This window comes from Mchenga conophoros, linkage group LG10 (assembly GCF_057382185.1).
Source record: "Mchenga conophoros isolate Kocher_MC1m ecotype Shallow Benthic linkage group LG10, M_conophoros_male_GT1.1, whole genome shotgun sequence".
Taxonomy (NCBI): Eukaryota; Metazoa; Chordata; class Actinopteri; order Cichliformes; family Cichlidae; genus Mchenga; species Mchenga conophoros.
This window is the reverse complement of record NC_140535.1, coordinates 28,755,610-28,782,621: the sequence shown is the minus strand read 5'-3', so window position 1 is coordinate 28,782,621 and position 27,012 is coordinate 28,755,610. Positions and strand designations below refer to the sequence as shown.

General features: G+C 38.5%; 1 protein-coding gene across 10 annotated transcripts in view; it reads left to right on the top strand.

Annotated features, from left to right (window-relative positions):
* ncam1a (neural cell adhesion molecule 1a) overlaps positions 1 to 27,012 on the top strand; it is a 269,401-nt gene that overhangs the window by 33,601 nt on the left and 208,788 nt on the right. The window lies entirely within an intron of this gene.

Sequence of the window (27,012 nt, the reverse complement as noted above, 5' to 3'; positions counted from 1 at the left end):
CTGACATATTGGGTCTATTACTGTCATAACAAGTGTAGTAAGCCAATGATGGACCCATTAACCAAGATTTGCCTTAAAGTAAATGCTTGTTATGGCAGTCGTAGATAATATAACTATAGGAACAACTTTCGTGGTACGTACAAAAGATAATGCCCTGATGGCTTTTGATCTAAAGACAAATATAAGATTGCAGCAAGAGACACATTATAAAGGGCTCGTGAGTAAGCATTTGTTTTGCCTCTCACTGCCCTTACTTCTGGCCTCCATTTAGTAGACAAGTACATCACACTGTAAAATAGTTGTGGTGTTGAGAACAAATGTTTTAGGTTTCATCTGCTCTGAAATAAAAGCTCTACTGAGCAGTCTGTTTCAAGTTCAGGAAAATGGACTTGCCTCTCTGCAGGTGCCGTCTGTTGTCTGACTAGATGGGGGTGGAATTCCAACCCTGATGATATGTCCTTTATTCTGGAGATGCTTCTCCGGAGCACTGCTCACTTGCTTTGTATATGTTTATTTGCCCTTTGTTAAGCATTACTGTAATTTTGTTTGCTGTATTCAGCATGTATTTTATTGGTACTGTATTTTCACTACCAATAAGCAAGGCTCTGGGTATTGGCTGATAATTGGTACCATTAAAAAAACAAGACTGTAACATCTTGTTACTCCACATTTCCTAAGTTAACTGTTTCTTTTCCAGTTTATGAGCAAAAAACAAGGATTTGACTCTATTCAACTAAAGCATAAAGCATCACGTTAAAAAAAAGAAGGTCTCTGTACTGCCACCAAATGCTTTTGACATGCAGATGGTTTGAAAAATGTATAATTTTAGTTCTTTGTAAAGTACAGTTTACTTTTTGAAAAATAAAAGGTTATAAGTAACACAGTATTACCACAAGCTTTTCCTAATGGACTTGAGCAAACTAAAACAGATAATTACTGCTTGTTGGTGTTTTGACTCTGTAGCTTATTAACACTCAAACTTTGAAAGGTTACCACTTAAAGGTAAGAAACACTAAGCTGTAATCAGTCACCTTAGCTAATATGTCTTATTCACCTACTGTCTTCTTCTTCTTTTTTTCTTCTTTAGCACACATCAATAAAAGCATAAATATGTTTAAAAAAACAAGCAGTTTTTATGGCTTAATACTGTTTTACCTGTGAATCTGATATCCATCTGCTTATTTTCAGGTACTATATTGGGCTGTAATTCATTGCTGTATTTGCCGCATTTGATGCTTTGAAGCATTTCAGTGTAACAAATATGCAAATAAAAAATCAGGAAGGGGGCAAATACAGTTTCATTTATTTTGTAAATGAAGGACGTGTCCTGCTGTTGTAGCCTGCTGCTTTCTGAGACATATACTGCATTGTTTGCAGTAATGTTGCTGGATAGCCTTACTTACCCCCTTCCCTTGCTATAGGCTGTGGGAGCTACACTTTCTGGCAAAATTCTCCCTAACTGTGACATTGCACTTTTTCACAGAGATTACGAGCCTTTATTTTGTACACAGCAAATCAGTTCTAAGACATGAGATGGTGTCATTGCATCAAATTATTGTCAAACCTCAGTAAGCCATAAACACGAATGCTGATGTAAAGTTGAGGCAATACCATAGGGAATTTACTTGAAAATAAATTTCTCAGTTTTTCTATAACTTCAAAATGCCGAGCAAAGCAGCAAACTGTTCTCTACATATCTGATCCAAAGCGAGCAGAACAAACATGGCAGATGTCTCCATGGGTTTGGTGAAGAACGAGAATGTGCGCACGTGCCTGACATCACATGTGACGTTACATACAAACTGTATACTTACATTATTTGAGTTCAGTCTCAAAAATGAATCAAAAGTGGGTTGCTATGTAAAGTCAAAGTGCCAAATTAGTGATAACAATGTGAGAAAAATAGGAGAATTAATAATCATGAGAATGAAGATTATTACAAATTTTGATTGACTTTTTTCATGGTCTTAAAATGCATTAGGTTACTGATTGTTTACTCTTAAATCACAAGTAAGTCACAAGTGTGAAAGAAAGAATACATGCGTGTTGGTATCGGCACATGCACGCAGGTTAAAATGTGGAACTGAATTGAATTATTGTGTACGATACCTGAGCTATGAAACTTCTCTTATTTCAATGTCACTTTTATACAGCAGGAAACGTTAAACATTATCCTCTTTCATGAGAAATGAACTATTTCACATTTCTTTTCATACATTTAGTCGTCTTAAAACGACTTTAAGAGACTAGCGACAAGCTTTCATCATTTCTGTTGGAAAGCAAGTGATTCAAAATCAGACTCGTATGGCTTTTTTTTCTATAGCTGTACAGACATTCTTAGCTGAGTATATACTTGTGTAATGACTGTACTTAAGCCATATTACACAGATTTAGCAATGAAAATCTCTGAATGATTTTCCTATTTTACTTAGCAGTAAATAAACACTATTGATTTTCCACATGTTCATTTACTCTACAACTACTGTAATATATAAGTGACATATTTCGCGTATTTGTGATATAACAGATAACACATTGTAACATTTACTGTAAAATTGAAATCTTAAAACAGTGCAAATAGATGGAAGAATGAGGGTCATTGTTCTTGCACTTGCTAGCTGACAGGGCTGGAGAAGCTCGTACAGCAGCAAATTCTTCAGTGATGAATAGATGTTTTTCTCATCTGCTCATCAGCACGTTCAACACATCTATTTTCAGACTTGTTCATTTTTCAGGGAACATGGTAACTGCTTGAGTGATTTCATGTGAAAAGGCGCTGGCAGTTCTGTTTTAATTATGACTTGGATTCACTTGTCAGGCGCATTTTGAGAAATGGAGGATTGTGAGTGCCGTTAATGTTCTTCTGTTGTTAGATAGGCTTTTCCATTTCATATTAGGTCATAGGATATAAGTGAGATATATATATATATAGCTCCCACAGTTGATTTTTTCACACCAAGCTGCTTGCCTATTGTAGATTCACTCTTCCCAGTCTGGTGCAGGTCTACAATACTTTTCCTGGTGTCCTTCGAAAGCTCTTTGGTCTTGGCCATGGCGGAGTTTGGAGTCTGACTGTTTGAGGCTGTGGACAGGTGTCTTTTATACAGATGATGAGTTCAAACAGGTGCCATTCATACAGGTAACGAGTGGGGGACAGAAAAGCTTCTTACAGAAGACGTTACAGGTCTGTGAGAGCCAGAGATTTTCCTTGTTTGAGGTGACCAAATACTTATTTTCCACCCTAATTCACGAATAAATTCTTTACAAATCCTACCATGTGAATTCATGGATTTTTTTTTCACATTCTGTCTCTCACAGTTGAAGTGTACCTCTGGTGCAAATTACTGACCTCTGTCATCATTTTAAGTGGGGGAACTTGCACAATCGGTGGCTGACTAAATACTTTTTTGCCCCACTGTGTATGTGTGTGTGTGTGTGTGTGTGTGTGTGTGTGTGTGTATATATATATATATATCAAAGAATATACAAACCACAGATAACTGCAGAAAATAAAAAGGTATATATGACATAGGTACATATAAAAGGACATCATTACAGCACTTATCCAGACTACAATAAGATCTCCTCTCAAATCCTCTGACTTAAAAACTCTGAAAATTTGCCACTAGCCTCGTCCTTTCTGTGACTTAATCCATTATTAGATTGTGTAGGTAGAAGCAGCAAATGTGTATAACTTTAGTAAGATATTTATAAAAGACTCTTCTGGTGTTTTATTCCATCTATTGAACACTAAACTGAAATTGTCTATCTAGGTTACCAAATTCGACTCGCATTTTAAAGATTGCTGATACCAGTCTTGACATTTAAATTGTCAGCGATCCAGGGGAGTTGCTCCTGGGCTGTTGGACTGAATCGGAGTGGGATGAAGCCTGGAATTGGCATTGATTGGTGTGTTTGTCCTGCCAAAATGAACGATGATGCTGAAAGAGCATGAATTGCCATGACATTTTCACCTCATTTTCCAGTTGTATTCATGTCACATGAACCTTTTTGGCACAATGTTCCCAATCCAGCATTACATTCGAGTGTTGTTGCTTTAAATACCTGACCTAACATTTAGCTATTTATTGTGAGGCTAAGACATGTCTCATTTTACTCTGAAAGAAGGTTACACACCACATGAGAGTAACATTATTGTACCTTTGTTGTGCTTTCAAAATAAAAAAGGAGTTGAAGCTTGATAATTTTATTCATGCACGTTAACTTAAAGTATCCTCTAAAGCTCAGTCAGTAATATCTATTATCAAAATTATGCCTTGAGGGACTTAGTAGTGTTAGCGATCGCCATGTTTATCAAGAATTAAAAATTGGTAAACAATTTTGCGAACATTATGATATTGTAAAGAATCGTGCACCAGGGCAGTTGTTGTAGGTTCACTATCCAGTTCACCACAGCTATGTTTCCTTTCAGTTACTATTACGCGACACCCTCAGCTTATCTACACGCGTTGACTGACCGAATTAAGGTGATTGCCTGTAACGGCGTTCACTTTTGTCACTGCAGCTACTGCTCTCACACTCCACAGAGCAAATATTGTTGAGCGAAGCACTGGAGACAGGCAGATTATGAGGACTTAATTCGTAATTTAATTATGGATATATTTGTTGTGTTTACTTTTGCCGCTCCCATCCTCTCCCATTTTCCCCTCTCTACTTTCATTCATAACTCCAAGTTAATACTAACTGTGCTGTTAAACTGAGCTACTGTGCCATTAACGTTGATTCACAGGTCTGTCTATAAGTGTTATTATTATCTTCATTGATGATAATCATGCAGTTTTATATCGTAGCATCCTGATGACGGTTTAGAGGCCTGGAATCAAATTTGTCAGACACTCAGGCTGTAGTATTAAAATATCCTTTCTCAATTCTTTGAACTATTTAACCTCTGGGTGCAAAGATAATTGTAACACAGCTATCTTTAGTTCGTTTATATTAAAAGTTGCACCATTAAGAAGCAAAGACACAACGTGGTAAAGTAATAAGATACAGATGTGATTCATTTTAGAACATTTGGCAGTAGTAGAAAAAAATCTCATGAGTAAAACAGTTGAGAATTTGTCTTGGCTGAATCATGCCTTTATGAAATCTGGGGGTTATCTAAGGTAAGGAAGAATCACAGCGAAACAGAAACCTATCTCTGGAATATTCCATGACTCACCTTCTCTGGGCAGGGATCCTCTTCTCCCTAGAGAATGTGGTGGTGAAAGCTGGCAGTATCCAACTTTTCAAGGCCATTATCAAGACCACTACCGCATCACTACCTTCATCCACACTTCATTCCCTTAAGTGTGATTGATGGGAAAGTCCTGCCTGGCCTAGCATCGTGTTATGGCATACAGCCAGGGGCAAGGACTCCAGAGAGAGAGACAGATGAGAGGAAGGGGGCAGAGGATTTGAACTTTATAGTTGCCACCGCAAATCAGTGTGAGCAGAGTTTACACCTGACACAATACATGAGTGCAAAGTTGTCACCCTTGACAACATGACGCTGTGCCAGCCAAGGCTATAATAGCTCAGGGATACAGGGAAAGGAGTGGCACACCTCTGGCAAGTAAATGGATATATTAAAAGAAATATAGTTGTCAAATAGAGTAAAAACATGGTACAAATTTTATATTTCAAATGGTGGAAATTACATTGTGGAGTTGCACAGGTTACCTTAATAATTTTATTTTAAATTATTGTGGGTATTTGCTCCAAGACAGGACAATATCCACTGTTTGATGTACTGGTTTAAGATAACTGTGTTTGATTTTATACTTGCATGAATATATTCATGTTTTTCCTGTATATTTAACAACTGTTACTACCACTTCCAGCCCCAGCCTGGTTCACCCAGGGAGCCGTCACTTATTTTCAATTCAGTTCAATTCAGTTTTATTTATATAGTGCCAAATCACAACAGCTGCCTCAATGCACTTTATATAGTAAGATAAAGACCATAAAACAATATGGGAAAAACCCAACAATCAGACAATCCTTTACGAGCAAGCTTTTGGCAACAGTGGAAAGGAAGAAGTCCTCTGTAACAGGAAGACACTTCTAGCAGAGTCAGAGTTGATGGACGCGAGATGGGACAAAAGACACACAATTTTGTCCATTTAGACTGATGGATGTTGTCACTTTGACATCGTACATTGCTTTGGGTCATGCTCATTTTAGCATTTTGGCTATTGCCTTGTACCTAATTGAGGGCAGAAGTTTCTGCTAGCAAGGTGTGTAAGCAATGTGCATCTATAGTCTATGTGGCTGCAACACACAGACCTTCAAGTTAGCGCTAAATAATATACAAAAGAACTTACTGGACCACAGACTAAAGCACTGAACTCCTATACAGTTAAACAAGGTGCAGTTCTTTTTGAGAAAAGTGCATTGCAAATGCTAAAAGGGATAATCATAAACTGTCATAAAATCAATCATAAAATCATAAACATATTTATAAGCCTCCAACATAAAAAGATTTATGTTGGAGGCTTATAAATTTGAGGACCCCATCATTATTATTACCGAGTTGTTAAGATATGTATTTTTACTCAGTTGTATATAGTATTTGTATTTGTATTCTATTTTTATCTTATTGTATATTTATTTTATTTTATTCTACTGTATATAGTATTTTATTTTATTCTATTCTGTACAGTTGTGTACTGTATTTATTCTTATTGTATTCTAATTTTTGCCTCATAACTTTTGCACTGTCCACTTCCTGCTGTGACAAAACAAATTTCCCACGTGTGGGACTAATAAAGGTTATCTTATCTTATCTTATGAATAATCTGCTGTAAAATTAGGAATTTTAACAGGACTGACTTATATTTCGGACCTTAATTGGCCGTTCCAATAACAAATTGTTTTGGGAACTGAGCTTCTGCTTTATTTTTTAAGCCCCAGAGGCTGCTTGTTATCATCTTCTTATTTTGTTATTAGCATTCATGCAAGTGTTTGGACAAGATGACCTTTGTAATTTTTTTTGTACGTAGTGTCAGATGGCAAAGGAAAAAACTTTAGCAACTGCATAATTAAAAAAATGTTTTCCTTTCAAACCATCAATAATAACAATAATTCAATAATGATACTTTGCAATTGGAATGTAAAACGGTTGCAGAACTATTGTAATCTCAGTCCCATGTGCCTGTATGTGTAGTTTGTATACATCCTATTATTTATTTCCCTTCCTAGACGGTTTATTCCGCTGTGACTGGCACCATCATGGCATTTACATTTTGAGTGGAAACAGTGCTCAGCCTGTGTGTTTCCTGACCTCTGTGGACAACGTCACCTGAGAACTGGCATAAATACCTTTCCAATTTAAAAGCAGCAATTGAATGTTGATATTTTAATATTACGCTGAACCCAATGCAGCCCCAAGTGATTTCCCTGAACTCAATAATGAACATAATTGTTGCTGAGAAGCATTTGTAAAATATGTAATTGCATGTTTGTAATGGTTGTAGCACAGTGTAACTTGTTGGCCTTGGTTAAAGTTTGGGGTGTTCAATTTCAATAAGCTCAGCACAAGAGTTTGACACCAGCAGCAAGTAATTGAAAACACTTTCTGAGGTCATGCTCCATATAGATCTAAGGAGTAATTCTAGCCAGCCAAGATGACAGAAACAGAAGTCAATGGGTGTTGTTGCCCCCCTAGTGGGGAGTTCATTGCTGAAGATCAGAAAGGAGGCGAATGACAAAGCAGGGCACCCAAGGAGACATCCAACTCTTAACTCATCACCTGCTGCTCTGACTTGGAAAAGAACTGGGGTAATTTATGAGCGGGAGCTGAACAGTGTCCACAACAGCAAATGTGGAAAATATTTGGTTGTTCTTCTTGAAACCTCTTTTCACTTTTCCTTTAATCAGCTAAATCCTTACAGGGTCCAAGATATACAAAGTTCTCAAAAAAAGTTTTCAGCAATTCTAATTGTGTTTACAGCTAAAACAAAAGATAAAACAGGCTTACTAAAACTTAATTATCATTCTAATCCAGAAGAATACCAAATAACTAGAAATAATGGCACCAATAACAGACCAAGATGAATAACTTAAAAAAGTAACACAGTTGAGCCAGTGACTTATAGAGAGAGGCTTTCCTGGGCAGATCTACATGCAGGAAGTCCCTGTGTAAACTGTGATGGTCATTAGAAGGGTCAGTTTAGATCGTGGCCCAGCAGTTTGCTTTTGTTTTGTATTTTATAATGCATTTGGATAGCTTGTGTCTTCCTTACTGCTTGTGGTCCTTTACCAACCCTCGGCATTATCTTCTGTGATTAACTGGTAAGAAAAATGTTGCTGTCACTGATAAAAAATAATGACCAAAACTACATCGATATGACCCGACATGTAATTAGAATTCATCTCCCATTAAAAAAAGACTAAATTTGAATTCGTCTCCTTTGTTTTTTTTTTTATCTGTTTGTTGAAGAGCCTGTTCTGTTTTGTTTTCTTAATTTTATGCCTGTCATAGTCATTTTTATGGCCTGTTAGTTTGATTATATGCTGTGTTTCTTCTTGCGAAGTGACAGAGTACACAGAAAAGCAGAGTGCAAACATAATTCATAATGACTTTATTAAAGGCAGATAAAATATGAATACTTACCAGAGATTCCAGATTCCCATGGGGTTTGCCCAAAAATATTGCAGTGAAGGTTCATCTAATATCTAATAGCTTTGCAGTAACTTTTCCCTTCCTTTTCATCTCCATCCAAAGAACACAGTTTATTTTGTCTCTGTGTCGATTCTCATATATAAAACATTTAAGAAATTAAAAAACGAATTCGCTTGGGTTGCTTGCAGTTAATTCTGCTGGTGATAGTGGAGTGGAGATCAATGAAAAACGAATAAACACAGAGAGGACCGCCATCTGCCTTACAAAGTCAACTTCACTCTATTTTTGCTTGGTCAAGCTCTGACCACATGATCTCTAGAGAGAGGGATTACAGGAGGACTAAGCTCCAGATTTTTTTTCCATCTTCCATGGCTCTAATTAATCAGGGCAAGGTTCTACCAAGGGGCTTAGCTGGCCTCTTGTCAATTTGCAGCTATCATCTTGCTTACACAGGCCTCAACAGCACCCACTGAGTTACCATCAACAGCAGATAGCAACCTTTAATGGGAAAAGCTTCTATAAGCTGATGAGATGCTGAGCAAATAAAACACAACTGATAAAGAATTGTGGTTGCAAAGGGAATATAGCCATTTTTGCCTTCAAGTGGATTCAGTGATTGCTATAATTACACAGTTGGCTCTTATATATCATAATTGTGAGTTTTCTTGGGACTTGAGTCAAGCAAATTCACACATTATATCTTGTAATTTTACACAATCTCTGCTATAGCTACTTAAAACCGCTAAATGGATCTCGAGCAAGATCTCAATATTTTAGGTATATTTATAAAACCAAAATGAACTAGAAGAGGTGTAAATTGACCAAATCCAAAATAGCAATATCGCACCTGACCATGCATTATTTAATGTATTTGTTTTTTAAAAAAAATCATGGGCATTACAGTTTTTGTTCCTGCCATCATCAGTGTAAGTAAAAACAGTCTCTCAAAGTTATTAAATATTTATAGCCACTTATTCTCACTTACAGTGGTTCACTTTTCTCTGTGGACATTTGCCAGGCCTTATGAAAAGCCTCATTACTTTTGCCACTTAAAAGGCTCCATTTAGCTCATTAATAGTCCATTAATTGTTTCTTTTTAGTAGGGCTTCAAGCTAGAGCCAAAGAACTGTCAGCCATGCCCTATTTCTATTATCAGTTAGAGAACAGTGCTGTTGAGCTGAGTCAAGTCAAAATGCACACTTGTTAATGCTAAGTGTAGTAAGCCTAAAGTCCACCCCAAGTCAATGGATATTGGCACCGCCGATGGACCGCAGAGAGGAGCAGTCGGTTGAACAAGTTATCAAAGCTCAAAGATTAACATTTTTATGGAAATGTATTGTTATGAATTAGTGCTAATGATACGCCGTGCTTCAACTTCCAAAAAGCTGACACGTTTTCATGCTTGATACTTCAAGATCTGTGCTTCGATTTGAATATTTTTTTTCTCTGTAGTGGCAATTTTGCTTTTATTAGACAGCCCCAGAAGAGGTTTGGTCAGCATATACTTCAATTGGGGACTACTAATGACAATTGGAAATGGAAATGTATCCAGCCACTAGCTAATTTGGTTAATGGGTCTTTGTCCAAGGAATCCTGAAATGCAATGAAACAAAAGTGAGTGTTAGCCTCATTTTCATACAGTGCCTAATAGTGACATCAAGGTGAGCTCATTTCATGTTTAAATATATTGATAGCATCAACAAGATGTGAAATAATCTAACACAATCTAGTCATAGATAGATTTATTTACATCATTTTTTTTTAAATTGTTGAGCATTAATTGGCCTCTTGTGGAGTACAAAGCCCCTCCCATACATCTGTGAATACATTTCAGCGGCACGTGGCTTGAAATGAGCTGTGGGCTGTGACAGCTCATTGCAAATGTTAAATCAAACGGTACATGTTTTCTTTGGCGTCATCCACCTCAAGGCTGTAGCTCTATCGACAGTCTAGTAGTATGTTTCAAATTTAGTGGTTCATGTCCAGCCAGCCCTTTTGTTTACAGTATTTTAGATTGCGGGAACTGAAGCAAGCGACATCTGTAAGCTATTGAGACAAAAGAACGGGAGCTGAAAGCAAGTGCTGCTGACATTAGCCCATTTTATTTAGTTATGTTTTGTGACAAGGAGTGTGCTAAGAGCTAGCAATAATTATTGGGTTTTTACTCTTCCCAAATACAAAATAACATGCTGCACTAGTACTGAATAGTGTTGATTTGTCATCCTTATGTCTTTAAGAGCCATCACAATGTTCATACAATGGGAAAGTACAGCTTACACTCTTGATAGTAGCAGCATTTAATTATACATGTTCTAATTAAAAGCACTGGACGCAGATGTATGTTGAGAGGGCTTGTGACATAGACATATTTGTCGAATCACTGCTTCTCGTACTCTGCCACTTCGTTTTTTAATAATCTTTTCTATAGTGTGACAATAAAAACTGTTTAACGCCCATAGCGATTTTCAAAAAGTGTTTTTTTTATGTTGATTAAAATTATTCTACAATGACAAGAACTTTTTAGGCTTAAAAGAAAGGAAGCTAAAAAGAGAATTATGAAAAATCAAGATCTTTACATCTTTAATACAAGTTTCAGGTATCCAGACAAAACCCCGTCACACCCAGGTGCATTGTTTGGTATCCCTCTTGGATCACACCCAACATGCATTGTTGAGATTTGGAAGAATTTTAGAGAGGTGCATTAGCTGTCAAAGCTTTGCAGACTTGTGGGAGCCTCTATCTGTTTACCAGCCAGCTGGAAATGAAGAAAGCAAGGTTGTGATTATGTCTGTCTATGAGGTAGAAGGCATGAGATAGTTTAGACATGATAAGCCAAGGGACCCAAGCGTTGTGGTGTACCAGATGGATACAGATATTGCGAGAGGCAGCATAGAAAGATGAAAGGATTATACCAGCCAATCTTTCTGTCAATAAGTGATTGGGAGGCTACAAAAATGTACCTGCAGCACTGCTTCCAAGAGGCAGAAGCATACACAACAATTTAATTTCCAGTTTGAGGGGATCTGTTGAACGAGTTCCTGTTTCAGTTTTTATCACATTGTCTAAAAGTATCGTTCACTGGCACTGTTTACCTTTCTGTGACCTCAAACGATAAGCAGAGCATTTACAAGATGAATACAGTGCAAAGTAAGCAGTTTTTCACACCTGCCATGACCTGGGAAAGAAGATTTAAATTCCCAAACATTAAAAGGGTAAAATCACAAAAGCACAACACGTATCTTTCAACTCTTTTCGCTTTTTGCTCCCCCCTAGGTGTGATCCTGTATAATTATATAGATTACTTGGGGATCGGTTACTTGAGTTCCTGCTATCAGCAAATGGAAAGCAAGATTTTCCACATGCAAGAGATTAAATGACCAAATTCACACTAACCTTGCAAAGGCTTATTTATAATACCTTCTTTATAGCACACCTTCCAGAAACAGTTACAAAGTTTCCATGGAACTATTTTATTTGAGAAATATAGTGGATGGCACAGAGGAGTCTTAGGAATCACATTCTGAGTTCCCACTGGGATTTATCTGCAACAGGGAAATTCAGTGTCCTGTCTCACCGTGTTTTTACACCAATCCAGAAATTATTTTTATTGTTTATATTTGTAGCCCCTTAAGGATAGCAGGTGGCTTATCACTGTGAAACCAGCTGTAACACAGCCAGTGACTTTGTACCTTTAGAGCAACATGTCATTACATTTGACAGGTGTATTGGAAATTATATTAAACCAGGGATTTGGAGCCATCACTCACTAGTCTCTGACAGATTACTGATGAGAATCACAACTATTTCCTGTCCTACCCTAGGGGTAACGCAGAGTGATTGTGAAAGTGGCATTGACAAAGAGCATTTGGTTCTGCTCTTGAAAACAAGTAGTAAGAGGGCATGTAAGACAGCTCCTTTGTTATTTGGGCCTGTGTTGCCTTTAGCTGTGAAGTGAAAGTCTAGTTTGTGACCACATTTATTAAACAGGAAACACACTGTTGTCTCATTGCGGACTTATAAATATCAATAGCATCGGAAAAAAGCGTGCTAGTTTATTTTCCAGTGCTATTCATTTCCTGAACATCCTGTAACTTTGCTAACAAAAATAAATGAGAGAGCAGGAAAGCACTCCATTTTTTTTTTAAAATGCATGAGCTTACGCTGAAAAGCATCCGCTACCTCAGTGTTTGTGAACACAGCTGGAGTGTTATTTATTTAGAATTTGACTTTTCATAAAAACCTGTTATGTAAGACAAAAACTCTTGTTTGTTATTTAAGTCAGAAAACAATAACCTTGAGGATAACTTGTATTATAGAGTAAAATATTCGTACAGCAGCGTGAGTTGCCCGTACTTAAAATATTTCATTATGACTTTTTATAGCAGTTTTCTATTGAAGTCTGTAAGAAAAATGACAAACACATTTAATTAATTCAGTGAATAATTGATCTTTCTTTTTTTTTCTTCTTCTTTTTTTACAGGTCTGATTCTTTATTGTGTATTCCATTATTGTTCATTTCTTACAGTAAGCTGATCTAGTAATATCAAGACTGTAAGGCCTCCCGCAGAAGTGATGCTCCTGCAGTGCTTGGTGCACAGTCATGAGATTTGATTGCAGGAAGGAGGTGGAGATTGTCAGTCTTACAACAGAAATATTTAGTTTCTAGAGGAGCAGTTATGCAATAATATAAATGTAAATGTGATGTGTAATTATAAAGAAATATAAATCATTTTAAACGTCCTTTAGAATCTGCTCAAAATCTATTCAGACTTCCCACTTTTATAATTACATTTCAGAAGTGTTATTATTACTGCTGTGTTGGAAAAATAATAAACTTCTAACCCTGATTTAGTACAGGGGGGTACGGGGGTGGGTGGTGGGGGGGTGACTAAAAGTATTTCATCTGGGGGACACAGCAATATATTTCTAACTACATCGACTATAGTCTCACTGCTGTTTCTCAACAGCTTGATGAATGAGTACATTTCTGAGAACCGTCCTATCTGGATCTGGATCTAGACCTTTAGTGGTGCATGTTCTAATGTTATAGATAAGTCACGCCCCTGCAATCTTCAGAGCATTTATCGGAAGACTTAGGGGTCGTTGCCCTTATAAAAGACACTAATTATGTTACAATTGAATTCACTGCCATACAGGGCAAACGACAGAAGTAGAGATAATAGAGGCTCCGATTACACATCTGGCCGTCTGGGATGTAATGAGATTGCCTAAGTATGAGTTTATTGATTTAAAAAAAAAAAATCCAAAATCCCCTGGGGGGGTTGAAGTTGGGAGTTTTGAAAATGATTTCATAATATCAACACATGCACATTGGAGTGATATCTTCTGTTTTCCAAAGAGCTGCAGGTACCGGGGCTGTTAGATCAAAGTCTAAGTGGCATCCGAGACACGCAAATTAGGTAGTTTAAAAGTACTGTACCTTTGTTTGATGAGCTATAAAATGTGTGATAATGATTCATTCTGGCTGTGAACACTGTTGACTCTCTGTAGTGTTAAAAAAAGGTTTATAACTAAATCAGCTACCACCAACCCACATCAAAAACTGAAACCTCAAGAGATTGAATCCACACGTTCCTGAATACTTAACTCCCACCTTGTTGTAGTATACTTTGTGTGAGCTTGAAAATTCTGGGGTTTTTTGTTGTACAGATGTTGAATTATATTCATTCATCTGTTTTCTTAACCACTTTTCCAATGGAGCCTTTCCCCGCTTACAACACTTCATTATTTCTGATATCCTCTGAAGTCTCGCCTAGAAAATGGAAAAAAAACACAAATCACTCAGGAGACGTTGTGTAAATTACATTTGTCCTGTCAAATTAGAGTGGAAACCATGATTGTTAGTTTCACAAGGCAGATGAAAAGCACTTACCAGTTTGTGTCCACGTTAATAGCTTCCAAGGGAGAAACAGCGAAAGATGGGTCACTGTGATACAAATAGTTATTCAACGCATTTACACTCCCACTCTCACTGACGCTTGGTCAAGACTCTGCTCATCACATTTCAATGCACCGAAATGCACCGTATTCGATGCATTTCAAACAGGAAAAAATTTACACAAAGACATGGTTAGCATAGATAGCTATCCTAGTGAGGCCAGGTCCTGTTAGCAAAACACATGCTTAGTTAATATCTGTTGAAAGCCGTAGCTAGCTAGTGTTGTCCAACTACTTTAGAAAAATGTTTATCGATCTAAAAATCCACACATGTGAGCAGCAGGGTAGTTTTCTTATAGACTTCTATGCAATCTGATCTGTTTTTACAACTAGTAGCTGTTTTCAAGATGCAATTTTCACATCGTTTTTTATATGAGGCTATCTACTTGTTTCAGGTGTCATAATCTTATCAATTTGGACAATTAAAATTATAACCAGGCTGCGCTTGAGTCGATTGCTTCAGTACTTGTGCTTTGTTTATTAAAATGCTCTAATTCCCCCAAAACATCAGACTTGGTTTTGTTTGAACAACACTCAGCATGGGTGTTTGACAGACTGCACTGTCCCCTCCTGAGCTATCGCGGCAAGCTCATTAGAGAAAAAGTCGATTGGCTGTGCGCACAACTGTTTTGATAATTAGAAGTATAATTCAAGCATTGGAAATTGTCCTCTCTGTCTAAAAACTCATCATTAGCTTTGATTGAATGTGAAGCATTAATGAAAGAGAAATGCTGCGCAAATCAACCTAATGTATTCCTTTATAGTTTCAAACCGCGCACTGCAACTGCACAACTGCAAGTTTTTTAGTCTTCCGACTTCCACACAGTGCGACTGACTGAACTGGCATTAATGGCAGCATAGTGTTAGGAAATGTAATGTGTCGCCAGTTACTTCGGAATTACTGGCAAATGGATAAAAGACTAATAATTTTGTATCTACACAATGCTTGCAATAAATTCCAAATACCTGAAGAGCATTTTGCATACTGTAAGCGGGAGTGTGAAGGTACCGAAACACTAAAAAGTTAATGGATTGCAACAGTGTGTGAAGCACTGGCAAATTTCTACAACGGAAAGAACTTAATAAACGGCATGAAAAATATGTCAGCTTACCACTGAGACATATCAATATTTAATGACAGGCAATATGCTGCCTGCTTAGCACATCTTTCATAAGATCTTTCTTAACTCGCCCTCCCAGCACACAGCTCTCAGATGTTGGACTTGTGAGCTCATTTTCAGGCTGTATTCTTACGGTGCTATCAAGACACAAAGCTCTCACTGCTGCTTACTTGCTTCCACGTTAGCATAGCCTGTTATTAGGAAAGAAATTTATGTGACTTTTCGTATTGACTTCCAAGCCTCTACTAGCTGTACATAAAAGTGTTTGTTGTTTGAACCTCTCCTACGCCTCAGTATAGTGTGTGCGGGCTAAATTATGACTTGCTATCTTTGCACATATGCATTCACGAGTCATACACGTAGGAGTGAGAACAGTCTTTAGGCACAGTGTGAGAGGCAAACAGAAAGCTTTTTAGTGTTGCTTTGTTTACTGTTAGATTGACTGCCTGGTACTTTGGGGGGCCACGGCTGGAGCACCGTCAGTTTAACCGTCTTCCTCTTTGATCCCGTGTGTGCATTCATGATTTTGGTGTATGCTTGCATATTTGTTAAGAGTTAGACAGACAGTTAAGGCACATCTAAAGGTAAGTCAGGTTATGCGGCGATGGTATATAGTAAGACCTTGTCTGGAAATAGTTGGGTACAAAGTCAGCGGCTTTGTTGGAGGAGTCTGAAAAAAAGTTTGTGGTCCTAATACAGCTCAGCCAGTGCTTAAGCCTGTTATCTGTGCCTGTGTGCTCTGCCACTGGCACACTCTCTGCTCCGTTGTGCTTGTTTTCTGCTGTCAGCTTGGACAACGCCACAGATTTAGTTGGAGCTGTATGGAGCAGACATGGTGTTGACTCCTTTAAATTACAAGGAGGAAAAGCCAAAGGCTTTTTCCATTGTCAAAGCAGCAGCAGTTTAAATGAAGAATCGGTTCCATCTCTTTTGATTTATTTTCTTGAGATTTCCAACTCAGACAGGCAGATCTCACTCACGGCCAGCTGCTGTAAAAACAGAGTCGATGCTTATAGCCTCACAGCCTTCATTTTGTGAAATCACCTGCTGATACAGAGGTCATGTAGCGCCAAAACACCCGACAAGAGAGCCCAACCCGCCTCGTTCATTTATTCGTATCTTGTGATAAGTTTTAACTCATGCGAGCAGAGGACTGTTGAGCTTGCCCGTGGCAAGGTGTACATCATTTAAACATATTTTCAGCAAAAGAAATGCATGTGACATGTGTTTTATTTCCTTTGGGAAATTGCAGTAACATCAGTGTCTCCCTTTAACCCTCCTCTATTATTAGTTCATTGTCTGATTTGTTAGTTTTATGGATTTTTTTTTTACCAGCATGCTCATCTATCTGCTGTAATTACCTCTGTGGAGTCAGAGGTATCAGGATTCCAAAAGTGGCCATATGCTAGGGAATTATGTTCCATCTCATATGATACAGATGGCATTTGATCATGAGGATAACAGTGTCAGATGACGTTGTTTACTATCTTTTATCCTGCACCATAAAGAGATACACGTGTAGCACACTTTCATTGGTTGTTGTTGTTGGCAGAAGGAGTACCGTTCACTTTAAAATATAATACTTAGTTAAATGTCATGATTTTACTGATTTTGCCTCACCTGTTGATTTTTGGCTGCTGCGATGTGCAAGGTTTAAACTGACCGCAGTTATTTAAGCTACTCTACGTTGCTACCCGTGCTTTTTTCAAAGAGGCTGGGCACACTCCAGAAATATTTACTGATTTATTTATTTGCACGGGCTGGAAATCGTTTTAGCTCTCAATTTCAGAAGAGTCAACACATTACTTTGCCAGCGTAGAAAGCAGAAACTGATATACAGTTTTTCTGTATATCAGTTCAGGTGGCTCAAACAGCACAGAACACTCTCCTCCCTGATGTTCTGTACGTTTATCATGCAGAGTAAGACTCACCAACAGCAGATGAGAAACGGTGGGAAGAGTCCATGTTGGCAGCACTAAGATCATTTGACACCAGCTGACTTCAACTGAACTTGTGATAACAAGTCTGAGTAATCTTCTCACGTGTCTAGTTTCTTTTTTCTGCGGAATCATGGATATTACTCTTAGTTCTTTCTTCACGGAGCACAAGATTAGGAATATTGTCAGGTCAGGCAATCTAGTAGCATTGAAGGTTCTAATGTGTTATTAGTGTCAGTAATAAGACATTTGCCCGTGGATCTTTAAGCTGACAGTTTAATCACTTTCAGGAGTCCACACAATACTTTGCCAGCAGTGTAAGCAGAAACTGATAGAGCCAACAGTTGTTCAGATCGCTCGAACAGCACAGATCCCTCTCCTCTCTGATGTTGCGTGTGTCATCAATATTAGATTATCAAAGATATATTAGTTTGCTTTTAAACTGCAGGCAAATCATCTACTGAACTATTTGTTATTTGTAAGTTCTGAGCCTGCAGGGTTATGTCTGTGTGCACTGGTGCCCACCTACAATCCAAAGGCACATGTGAAAGGTTGTCTGTCTGTTGTGTTAGCTCTGTGATGTCCTGGAGTCGTCTCAGTCCATCATATTCAGTTTAGATTGGTCACCACCTCTCACCTAGCTGGAATAGTCTCGAGGTCCCTGGTGTTTAACAAAGGAGATGTGCTTATTTAACAAAGAAAAACAAGAAAACAATAAGTCAGGTCTAGTAATATTTTAGATTTGTCTTGTATACCATTTAATAGAAAAACAGCAAACTGATGGATCTTATTCTTGACCAAAAAAGCATTGTTATATTGCACCTTTCACCGGTACAAAAACATGAAACAGCCCGACCTTTTGACATCCATAACAATGCTTCTGACACATGTGTATAAAGAATTTTAACATTAGCACATTTCACTCATGAAAGGTGCGTGCAAAGGATTTCCATTTGAGAAAGTGAGCTGCCTACCTACTTTTATTATGCTGAATCATTTATTACATTTAATCTGAATGAATAACAAAGACCTTGTGTCATTTGGGTAAACTTCAGCTGACTGATGTCACAAGTCTCTGTTAGCATGCTCTTTAATGGCAAAAATTAGTGGTACCCTCCCCTTGCACTATTCCTTGACTTCTCACAGGAATATCATTTAAGAGGTTTAAGAGCACTTGCAGATCAAACAGCTGATAAATGCCCTCTCTAAATTCCACTTTCAGGATGCTGCTTCCGATGTGCAATCTGCAGGCAGACTCTTATTAAGGCATTTTACTTTGAATATCAGTGACCTTTCCAGCCCTTTTCTTACACTCCTATTACCTCAAAGTTACTTTTTCACTCTCTTCTTTGCCCTTTGCCAACCCCCTTTTCTTTAGCACTCAAGAGGGCCGAGATGATTGCTACTTTAGAAAGTGGTCCTTTTACCAAAGAAAAAGAACAGCAGGGCTTTTCTTCAGGTAGATTAATAAGCTGACCTTGGTGCTAGCTTCCCACAGCCTTTTCACTTTTGCAAAATTGACATGATTTGCTGACATAAATGAAGAAGTGATTTTGACTTGAGGAAATGGTGTGAGAGGTGAAACCCAGTATGATAATTTCCTCAAAAAAAAAAAGACCTAGTAAAATCCTGACCCCGCACCAAGACAGAAGAGAAAAAGCAAACATGGGTGTTTAAAGCCGTGTATAAGGCCCTTATTATAGTGTGATCTCAGTGGTAAAAGGTTGTGATGTAACCTGAGACAGTATTAATCCTTTAAGCTGACTTAAATTAAACAAGCAAACAATGTTGAGCAGCAGGGATTTAATAGTTGAAAAATCACTACAGATCTGACATCACAGCATTCAGTGTTATTTTTAATAAAGTACACCTTGATCATTTTGATAATGCCATGTGCTACCGTGCCCTTGTCGTGTGCCATTATCATTAGTGCGGGAACACAGTCAAGCTTGCAGAGGGTAACAATGGGAAAGAGTCAGGACTGCAATTCCCCCTGAAACTATGACTTTGTTTAAAGGGCAGCTGAAAATAGCTAAATACTTTTTTCACTCTTTGGGAAATGATTTAGTTATTTGTAAAGCTGCACTGCTCAAAGGCGTCTTGGCTTCACTCACCTTGAATTCGAATGTTTTTCATGTTTGACTGGTGTGTTTGCACCGTTTGAAAATTGCGTACAAGGTAACTAATTCTTCTCTTCTCTCCCTTTCTCCCACTGCTGCTCCTTTGGATCACTTGCTGATACCTTGTCATGTTATCTTCAATAGGTAAGACATTTAAATGTTTTCACTTTGGCCTTTGGGGGGGAAGTTTGTTTAAAAACAGGGTAAAAATAATAAAAAAGACATTATTTATACGACTATATGGCTGTGGTAGTGCTTTTTCTGGTGTGTGTAAAGATGTGATTGCGGGCGTTATTTTGTACCACCAACAAGCAGCGTCTAGCTACCATACCCATAATCACATCAATGCACAGGAGTCAGTAGTGTTAAAATGAAAGTGTCAGCATGTTGTGAAGATGACAGCTAGTACAGGATATAGGGCATGACTATAATGACTTTCTCGCGATAATGTTGCAGATGATAAAGGACGAACACATACAGCCCCTCACACAGTTGCAGTCTCACCTTTCAAAGACCCCATAAATTTTACAGGTTTCCGCAGTTTTGTTTTCATCTTAAATTTCCAAATCTGGTTGTGATTAAGCTGCTCAGTGAGAGCCCCTGGATGCTGTCCAAGGCCCTCGCCGCACGGGTCCCTCCTTAAATGCTCCCGTCTGCTGCTGGCCGTCAGCCTCTGTGCATTTATTCAAAAGAGAGGGGCCGTGTCAGCCCGCTAAAACCACTGTTTTAGTGTCTTAGGGTCCTCTCCACGGGGAATATCAAGTGTCAGCCTCCTGCTCCGTGAGGTGATCGGTGATGGGGTTTTGCTCATGGTGATATAAGGTTTCAGCTCAGAATTTATCATGGTTTACTCACTGATGGGATCGCGTGTAGTTCTTACAGAACCACATGAAAGTTATTTTAAACTTAGCTTCCCATCAGGAACACTCCCTAGAGTTTTAAAATATGAAAAATTGCCTTTTTTATATGGATAATGTTTTAGTCCATTAAGGCTGGTTTACCAAAATGACAAAATTACATATTTTCTAAATTTTTCATTGCTGGTGGCTTCCTGTGCAGGTTGTTTTTCACCTTTTCAGGTTTTGGAATATCTGTCTCCACCCAAATATAATTTTATTTAGATGTATGTGTCATTAAAAGCAGAACATATTATTATAAAAGGCCTTTTCCCTGTAATATAGGTGAATCAGTTGTTATACAATACAGATCAAGAATGTATTATTGCTGACCATTTTTCAGAGTTTGCTTTAATGTTTTTTCTCTTTTTCTTATTTTAATGTGGTTTCACTGGGGCTATCTAAACTAACATCAACCGTTTACAGCAGATTTTGGGCTCCAGAGCTTCATTGGTATTGTGAACATTTGAAGCCAGCGGCGATGTGAGATTTTTCAACTGTGGCAGATAAAGTTAAAGTTAAAGATAATGCCTAGGCTTTGATATGGGCTATATTTACATGTAAAATGATCATAGAGAGAAAACTGGAAACAGTAGAATATCTTTTGCTCTTGTGTCTAGCACAGCGCACAGCTTGCTCACTGTCACGAGTTGAAATCCTTTGTTGCTCCCTCAGTCGCTGAACAGAGCAGACTGACAGAGCAGCTGGAGAGCAAAAGCTCTGTTTGCAAAGCAGCGCTGGCGAGAGATGTTTTAGCTATGAAAAGCCCCTAAAACTTGATTAATGCTAACTTAGTTAATGAGGTGAACTGAGATGTGTTATAACTGCTGTCAATGAGAGTTATGTTATGAGCTGATAGGATGAACACTATATGGACAAGAGTGCTGGGCCACCTATTTATTACTGCTACAGAAGCTTTGCAGCCAAGGAAACACACGGCGTGAAGCTCCCACCGCACCGTTTTTGTGCTGATGTTAATGGTAGGGCAAGTTTGGACTGCTGAAGTTATTGAGTCAGCAGAGCATTGGTGACTCAGTAACTCACTATGTGCCTCAGCACTCTGTGATTTTATAACTTTGTGGCTTAGTTGCTGTGGTTCCTAAACACTTTTACTCAGAGCTGAAAAAACCACTTTGTGGATATTTAGGAGGTAAGAAATTTCACAAACTCACTTGTTGCCATGGTGGCATCCTATCACATTACCATCCTCTAATGCACTGAGCTCCTTAGAACAGCACATTCTTCAAAGAATATATGTAAAGGTAGACTGCATGGCTAGGTACTTAATTATATACACCTGTGGCAATGGGATGTAAAACACCTGAATTCAAAGACTAAGTGCTGTGGCCTAGTGCTTTCGCCCATATAGTGCATATCTGCCCATTAAATAAACAGATAAATAAAAATTTGGATACAAAAAATTCAAAACTGAAGCTACAGAGTTATATTCAAGTGGAATCCTAGTTTTCCCTAAGTCAGGAAAAAGTGATCATTTGGTAATCAATTAATGTCCATCCATCCATCCATTCGCTTCCGCTTATCCTTTTCAGGGTCGCGGGGGGCGCTGGAGCCTATCCCAGCTGTCACAGGGCGAGAGGCGGGGTACACCATGGACAGGTTGCCAGTCTGTCGCAGGGATCAATTAATGTATCTAATCAAAATTTTTCCAGCTTGCTCATAAGAATTTCTTTAAGTCAGACATGAATTACTTTCTTACATACTGTATTTGTTTTAAAGGGCATAGGTAACTGTCGACCACGTGACGAGCGATTAGACTTTTCCTTAAATGAAAGATAATTTGAGCCTCGGCTATAACATCCATTACCTGCGTAACAAATTTTTTCTAGAAGATTTAATTAGAGCTCATCATTTTTCTTTACACAGTAATTTTATGTCATGGGTTAATGACCTCTCTGCTGAGTGATGCACACGGAGAAGCGAACAAATGCAGTTCTAATTGAATACTGAGCAAATGCCAGTGCCATCTCTGCTGTCATCGGGGGCCAGGATTGACAGGTTCTTTTCAGGGCTGTATCATCGGCACATCACGCTGACATGCGGTTGAGTATTTGGGCTACGTTGGCAGACAGGATAATTGCACAGACTGTACAGGCAAAGAATGTGTGTAAAAACTAAGAAAGGAATGAAAAACACTTTGCTGCACCAAAACTGCTTGGCATTTTTCCATTCATGTTTTGGGAAGGTTGACAAATGTATTGTTTAAATGTGGTGATGGCTGACATCGGTTAGTGGAGCGCCCCTTATCAATGTATTAATAAGAGAAGTAAAAAAACCCAAACAAACTACCACTATTCCTACCTGTGTAGCTAATATGAATGTTACATTGATCAAATTATAATACTGAGCAATCCAAAAACACGCACACAAACAAACAAGCACAAAATCCTCTCAGAAAGGGACAAATGAACAGAAAGCAATTGCTGTTCAACAAACAGCAGCAATCTTTTCCAGAATCAATGCCACCATTACTCACCTTACCTTCTTTTTTCTTCCAATGAAATAGTCCCCATGAACACTGTTGACAGTGTGATATGTGGCTAATCTAGAGGAACACAAACACTGTGTCCAGGAAGATATGCTTTGGTAGAATTTTTCAAAATGTTATTTTTCTGAACTTCTGTACACATTCCTTTGTATCGCGCAAGAAGCAAAAAGAATTCAGAGATATGGATGAATAGTTTGTGCTGGTTTACTGTAGTATACAGTTAGGCCCATAATTTGTTGAACAAAAATCCAGTTCTTGCCATTTTGCCTTTATACACTCCCACAGTGGATTTTTCAAGTCAAGCAATCAATGTGTGATTGAAAAGCAGACTTTCAGCTTCGATTCAAGAGAGTTTACTGACATGCAGTTGAGTATTTGGGGTGCTGGCAGACAGGATAATTCAATTGGATTAATCCAAAATTAATTGGATTAAACTAACAAACAAAGTCTAGAACTCATGGACATCACAAATGCTGTGTCCTCCCTTGAGGCTTTCACTGCAGCCATCTTCAGTTGTTGCTTGTTTGTGGTTTGCTCTGTTTTCAGTTTTGTTCTCAGTAAGTGAAAAGCATGCTCCATTGAGCTGCCCATTGAAGAATATCCCATTCCGTTGCTTTGAGAAACTCTTGGGTTGCTTTTGCAGTGTGCTTTGGGTCATTATCTATTTGCAATGACCCAAAGTACACTGCTTTGGGTCATTGCAAATAGCAATGTCTGATCAGATTTGCAGCATTTGCCTGAATCTGAGCAGAGAGAATAGCCCTGTACAGTTTACAATTCATTCTGGGACTTCTATCAGCAGTCACATCACCACTGAACATCAGCAACCATGCCCATGCTGATGTCACATGCTCTTTACCCTCTTTGACAGATGATGCGGTATGCTTCTAATCATAAACTTTTCCTTTCTAGTAATATTAACTAGTACAAGTTAATATTATGTTTATTCATCTAAAGAATTCTTTATCAGAACTGTGCAGGACATGTAAGATGTGTTTTTTTTTGCAAAGTCTAATCTGTCTTTTGCTTCAGTGTTATCAGCAGTTTGCACTTTGTTATAAACTATCAGTATTTCCATTCGTGAAGTCATCCCTTGACACTACACCTACCTCCTTGAGACTGTTTATAACTAGATGTTGTGAAGGGGTTATTCATAACCATGGAAACGATTCTGTCATCATGCACGTTTGTGCTTCTGTGGTGTTTCAGGACTTTTTGTGCGGAACCATGGCCTCCCTGGCTTGTGTTGATATCTCTTTAAAGTTATAGTGGAAGGCTATTAAACAGCTTGGATCAGCTTCCAATACAATGTCTGCCTCATTCGTCATGAAGTAACAAGGTAACAGGCCTCATCTGGCAATGAAACTGCTTGTCAGTCATCTGACTGACAATTAATTTTCAGCCACTGAAGATGGCTAAACAGTAGCTGCAGCATTTTTGTAAAATCCAGTTAAATAAAGGTGAATGTCTGCACTTCAGTCACATATTGACTGCTTTTGAATATAAAACCGAGCAGTTTGTAAATTGCTACACTGATTATTCACTTTATATTTTGATTAGATGAAACCTGAATGACTTAAATTCACAATCTTGTTCACGGAATTCTCCTTCAGATTTTCATTCAATTATATTAGACCTTTCTTCTGCTGGTTCCTCTGTTTTGTTGAGTGTTCAACTGAAGAGATGGTATTATCCTCTACAGCCTGTGTTCAAGTTACATATTTTTTTATATTGGTGAATAGTTCACAGTGGGTGATAAGGAGGCGTGGTTGTTGGGGCTGTGCTTCTGGGGAGAAAATAGAAGGAAGAAATAGTGCTTTTAAAAGGCAGACAACCTGAGGTGCTCAGGTAGGGGGTCTCCAGTCCCACCTCCTGCCTGTGTGGAAGTGTTCAGAGGCCTGTCTAATCAGCTGCGGCACAGCACTGAGCAAACCCTGGCGGAAAGTGAGCGATGACAATGTTTACTCCTCATCCCACATCCCCACAGTGAGCAGTTATGGGCCCGGCCTGCTATTTTTGCACGCCCTCGCCCTATTGGACAGCTGTGAAGGATTGTGTCCGTTGCTTGTGGCACATGGCATTCCCTTCCATCTGTCGCCCACATACTGAGGTAGTTGCAAAGCAGGTCAAGTCTAACAACCCCCCTGAAACACACACTTACCGCACTGCCCACCAAGTAGCCAGACTTACCTCTTATCTGCCATGGCTAGATAATGACTCCCCTACCCGAAAGAGATCAGGATCATTTCCAAGGCACTCCCATACATCTGGCACACCCATCCCCAGCTGTCGGTCAAAACAACATTCCAAAATGTTGTCAACATTCTGAAAAGCCTTAGATTATTCATGGCTGAGCTCCATTTTTCAAAGGTGACCACACTGCATGTACTCCCCCGTATGGTCTGTCCTTCTCAAATCTATCCCAGTATAGCTACAATTACAACGTTAAGAGGATGGGTCATCGGGGCTGTAGTTTGCAGAAATGAAATGTAGGTGGGCCATGTTGTTGTACCCAGACACCAGAAAATGTTAACCGCATCAGTGGGAAGAACAGCAAACACATTTTTGCAAATAAATATGGAGCATGCCATCATAAGATTTGTAATAGCAAAAATCTCAGCTAACATAGTTTTAACTCACAGATGGTGAACATGTAATGTCAAATTGCATACTGTAAACAACATTCTGCTTTTTTGTGTGTGAGCTTATGTGTTAATTGTTTTACTATGATTATAATCCCCTGGCACTTCTAATGTGCTGAAACTTAAATTCTGTCTGACCGCCACTGAGGCTGCGTTGTCACAAAGTTGCCCATCTGGGCTTTTATACTGTGACACACAGAAATCTGTTAAATTTATTGAGAAGAAAGTCCCTTTCTTCTCAATAAATTACAGCTCAGCTGATGTAAGTGTGGGCCATTATTAGATAATTCCAGTCATCTTTAAGACTAAAGTCCGTGTTCATCATCAAGTGTTGAAATTTCCCAAACTGTCGCCAACGTGCTTGCTCATAGGGGGTCATATGATTGTTGGGTTTTTCTCTGTATGTATTATTGTAGGGTCAATGTTACAATATAAAGCATCTTGAGGCGACTGTTGTTGTTATTTGGCGCTATATAAATACAATTGAATTGAATTGAATTATTGTGAAACATTTGCACATGTACTATGTGTACCACAAGTATATGCTTTACACAGCTAAACCAGTAGCCGTGCCTCATAAGTTAGAGAAGGTCATCCCTTAATCCAACGGTGGTAAGAGCTACGGCTCCTCCAATCTGTATACTGAGGTGTCCTTTAGCAAGATATTGTACACCAGTCTGTGCCCAAGACATCCATCAGTGTGTTTACACACTCCTGACCAGGGATTGATTTTTACCTGGCATAAAATAAACAGTCATAGTGTCTTCAGATTGTAAATAAACTGTCACATTTTAGATACAATATGCAATTCAAAATCTTTTCTCTATAAGTGAGTTAATGGTATTGGGGTTTTCAAATAGGGCCCGGTGCGACTATGGTGAATGGTAAATGGTAAATGGCCTGTATTTATATAGCGCCTTACTAGTCCCTAAGGACCCCAAAGCGCTTTACATATCCAGTCATCCACCCATTGCACAGCAAGGCATTTGCCCCCATATGACCAGACACCGGCCAGAGTGAATTGAGCAGGGAAGGCTGTCATTATGAAGCAGTTTTGCAGATCTGAGGATGGCTGAAGGCTTTAATTGCATAGAGGATAATACCAGGCTAATGAGAAAAAAAGATGCCAGGGGGACCTAACAGAAGCTTGTATACAGCTGCTTAATCAGAATTGATTCAAACTAATGTTAGAAGATACCAGAGAAG